The following is a 4,968-nucleotide window of genomic DNA, read 5'->3' as shown; positions in this document are numbered from 1 at the left end:
GCACTTCGATTGGATGGTTCAGCCAAAATGACAGGTAATTTGGATATGAACAATAAACGAATAATCAATGTAGCCGACCCAACAGGAAACACTGACGCTGTAAACAAACAATACCTTCAAACACACACTACAAACTTGAATTTGTCCGATTATTTGAAAAAAGACGGTTCTGTTATTCTGACTGGAAATCTGAACATGAACAATCAACGAATAACAAATCTTGGAACAGCCACACATAATCAAGATGCAATCACTTTGAAGCAAGTAATGATGCTTTTTCAACTGTGAGTACCGAAAATAATCGATATACAGACCGAGAAATAGCAAAAAGTCTCATCAGCATACAACCGAACCGCAAAAACGTGCTGAAATATGCTATGGCTGATGGAGAATTCACTGAAGATTATGGAATACAGGATGCCAATTTAATCGACTATAATGACTCGCCACATAAAAACAACAAAAAAGCATTTTCATTCAACGTTCAAAAGGCAAATGATGGTTCCAGTCAGTTCAAAGGACGATTCGATTTCAATCTGTTCAAACTGATACGTGACAATTACAGTGACAAATATACTGTGTGTTTAGAAATATATTTCAAAAAAACGGATTTCGATTTGGAGTTCAACACATTGAAGGTCACATTGGAACAAAGAAACATGAACACCGATAGAACAACTACAGTCATAGCCAACCGAGAACACAAATATTATCGCTTTATCATGAACTTGTCACCAAACGGTTCTTCACCAAATATTGAAAGACGGTTATATGTATCTGTTCAAGCCACATATGACAATAGAAGCCCGACTTTGTTGCCGTTGTATGTCCTGATTTACGGCATAAAAGACGAATCAAAATACGACCTTGATTTTACAATTTATGATTATGAAAAAGCTTATGAGGTTGCAAACAATGAATTACAAATGCATGTGCCGTTGAATTTGAATGGGAATAAAATTTTGGGGTTATTCAATCAGATATTACCGTCTTACGCCTATGGAACCACTTTAGAATCATCACTGGGTTGTGATTTCAATATTTCTAGAACAGTGCATCTGACATTTACCAAAATTTATATTGAAAAAATAAAAATTTATGCTAAAAAAAATTATCCATCAGAGTCGAATCACGATATAACTTTTTATGGAGACGCTAGTGTATTTTATGATATAGATTTTTCAACAAGCAAAATACTTACTGTCAATATCAATCGATATTTTGAAAACATATCAAACATACGAATAAATTTTGAGGATGACGATGGGGATGGCGTAAGATCTTATGTTTACATTATACATTACAAAACATTACGGATTAATTGAATTATATAATGCAACAGTATATGACATTGTATGTAAAAAATTTAGATGGTACACATCTTCTTGACGATAATGGTGACAGAATTGAATACACCATTGACTATCACTCTGATGATGATTTTACCTATCAAGCTCAAGCTCAACTTTCAGTAAATGATGATGGACATATAGAAACTGACAAAAATCTCATCGTTAAGGCTGCTACGGAAGATAACCATGTTGTCATAAAAAAACAACTCGATTTGAAGTTAGACAGATCGACTTTCATTATTTCGAACAGTCTACCTGGTATACCAGTGTTAGACAAAATCAGCATTGCATTAATTCCAGCTTTATCAGTAGTCACAGCCGATTCAAATGATAGAGTTAGTTCATGGATTGATCCTGTGAATAATATCGATTTTTCACAACAAACCAATTCAAAAAAGCCTCTTCTTCTAAGGGATTCATTGAAAAAACGTTTTTTCATACGTTTCGATGGTAGTGATGACTATTTGGAAAAAAAATCATTTGATGTTTCTGAAATGGCAGGCAAATCTGGTAACACATGTACAGTAATACTGGTTGTCAATACAAAAGCAATAACCAATCAATCTCAGTTTCAATGGGGGCGTGGAGCCGTCAGATTCGGTGTGCATTTACCATGGGGAGACGGCACAGTCTATATCGATTTTGGTTCCTCGTCAAATGGCAGACTTAACATTCCTTCTTTGCTGAATCTCTCTGGTAATATCGAAGTTTGGACAATTCGTATTAATGGGACAAATCTAGAACTCTTTAGAGGCGTTACATCAATCAGTGCGATTAAAACAGAAACAATTTCTACCACTCTGACAGGTTCAGCTCAAGAAATGTTTATTGGATGTCAGGTTCATACTGATGGCACTGCTGTGAATTTCTGTGAAATGGATTTATATGCTTTTGCCGTTTGGGCTAAATCTCTGTCTGATGATGAATTGAAAAATATGTTCAGATTCATTCAAAATCATTTCGATTTGTGATGTGGATTTTCAAAATATATAACTCAATATATATGTATGTCGACAATTTATTACGATTTGTGGAATATAGTTTTCAAGAAGCAAAAGAAAAACATCCATGCATTAATGACAAAATATTAAAATCAGCACTTGTTTATCAATACCTGCACTGTTTCTATTTTAAAAGAGACATGTCTATGAATGAGATTCTTGAACTCAATGATGGTGAAATTGGTCTTCTTGGACCAGGTAGTGGCTGTCTAACATGGTTACTTGAAAAGATCTTCGGTTGGATTGATATATTAAATTCACATAGTGTATTACATGATGCTTCCGGGAGGTTTTATGACCACCATAAGCTCGGTAGAGGTTACACTTATGCTATTTCAGAAAAATACACAACTAAACTGATTAAAAGATCACCTTTTTGTGGTCAAGTCAGTGGTATACTATATTGTCTATGCAGACGATTAACAATCTGAACTATATATATGGAAGATCGAAAAAAGAGAATATTCACCTGGAACCATATTTCAGACAAACTCCCAGAAGATCAGGTCGACGAACTAAAGAGCTATTATAAGGCATACCATAGAAAGTGTTGGGCTTACAAAAAGGCTGTTAAACGCTTCAAAAAATTCAAACTGTTAGGAAATACTGTTTCCATTTTAACCGGTACTGGTGGAATTATTAGTGCTGTTGTAACTGGCGGTATAGCCCTAGTAGCTATCAGCACTTGTGCTTTGTTAATCAAGTCTTACATGGATTTCCAATCACTGAATCTTAAAATACAAAATTGCACATACGCATGCCAAAGTTATCAGCATCTTTTGAATTCAATAAAAGACATGTTGCGAAGTGGTGAATTTAATCCATCATTTCACACAGAATTAAAAAATGTAGATGATTTTGTGACTGATGTTTGTCCTAGTGTTGATAAGTTCTACGCTAAATACAATGACAAATTCATTCCTTAACTATTTCATTAATTCGGTCTGATGCCAATGACAGGATGTCTTTCCAATACCGTTCATATGATTGAAGTGTCTTTTTGGATTTACTCGTCTTGACCTTTTCAAAAGGAAGATCAAGCATTTTAAATATTTGTTTTAAAATGAAATTTATGTTAATCATACGCTTTCTATCAATGTTAACATCTTTCTCAACTTCCCCGATAGCCGCAAAAATTCGAATTATTTTATCCATATTTTTTACAGAAATCTGGAAACCATTTTTAATGGCAATGTTATTCATTATGTTTTCTATATGATATTTTCTTTGGTAAACACTTTTACGATGGAATCTATGCTTATTTGAGTGAAAATCAATAAATTCTATTAAAGGTGTATAACCTTGTACTGTTCCGCATTTTTTGCAAACTATGATATTATCTTTCACTATCTCTGGCTGATCGCAACATTGATCTGTTTTTTTCGTATGTTTACCTATTTCTTTATTGCAAAATGGACAAATTACTTCTTCCATATTGATTAACTCTTCATGTATTTCTTTACAACTCATTATACTATTATATGAGATATTATTTTTAAAAACATATAGATCCAAAATAAATTTTGCGTTGGATCCATTCTGCCTCGCCACGGCATAGATTCGCAGAAATATAAAACATATATATTTCCAAGAATATGAGACCGAAAATACGAGATCAAAAATATGTAACCGCCAAATGTAAAGTAGTATGGAGTTGGGTTGGGATGAGAGCATTTTTACAAAATGATCTCATACCCCCAACTCCTATACTACTTAAGGGGGGTCTAAAATAAAATTTTTAGCCTAACAGGTTCTTAAATTCTAATTCCTTCTATGTGGTTGTTTACTGTATTGCAATAACGGGAAAAAATACTCTTAGACTACGGTCTCTTCGACTTTCTCGTCCTCCTTGCGTAAGTTCCTTAATATGAGCTGATGTGATGACCGCCAATGGGTTATATAAGCCAACCAAGGTACTCTGAATATTTTTAATTATTTCTATGCTTTAATACATCCACGTGTAAAAGTATCGACCATTCGCATGCGGAGTATTTGACATTGTCTATGTTCTTGGTAGGGAGGGGCGGTGGCCTCGTGGTTAGTGCGCTCGACTCTGGATCGAGTGGTTCGGGTTCGGGTCCTGACCGGGGACATTGTGTTGTGTTCTTTGGCAAGACACTTTACTCTCACGGTGTCTCTCTAGCTCCACCCAGGTGTATAAATGGGTACCAGCGAATCTAATGCTGGGGGTAACCCTGCGATGGACTGGCATTCCATCCAGGGGGGAGTAGAAATACTCCTAGCCGCTTCATGCTACAGAAATCGGAGATAAGCGCCGGCCTGATGGACCTTCTAGGCTCATAGCAGACTTACCTCACCTTGCCTTGTTCTTGGTAACTGTAAGTTTCATCGGTTCCAACTATCGCCATGGCCACTACCTGAACTTGATCTGGGTTGCCATGCTTGCTTTTTTTTCCCTTTTCAAATCCCATAATAGTTGTTATCTTCGCTGTTTTTCTGGAAGAGGCCCGCACCTTCGGAAAGTATCCAAACGGATATTGACATTTTGTTTGATGCATTGACCCTGATGAATTGATGTATTCGACACATACACATGCACATGACGCTAAGGCGATACAACAATAACAACAACAACAACAACAAAATGAGAAGGA

At 35.6% G+C, this 4,968-nt stretch overlaps 1 protein-coding gene across 1 annotated transcript in view; it reads right to left on the bottom strand.

The window, feature by feature from the left end:
* Positions 1-4,949: 4,949 nt before the first annotated feature.
* LOC137970987 (uncharacterized) overlaps positions 4,950-4,968 on the bottom strand; it is a 10,881-nt gene continuing 10,862 nt past the window's right edge. Inside the window, exon 4 of the mRNA XM_068817678.1 lies at positions 4,950-4,968. This exon is cut by the window's right edge and continues 579 nt beyond it. The gene's annotated coding sequence lies outside the window, so the exon portion shown is untranslated.

Source organism: Montipora foliosa, chromosome 9 (genome assembly GCF_036669935.1).
Source record: "Montipora foliosa isolate CH-2021 chromosome 9, ASM3666993v2, whole genome shotgun sequence".
NCBI classification, from domain to species: Eukaryota; Metazoa; Cnidaria; class Anthozoa; order Scleractinia; family Acroporidae; genus Montipora; species Montipora foliosa.
Note: the sequence above shows the minus strand (reverse complement) of the source record. Positions and strands in the feature narration are given on the sequence as shown.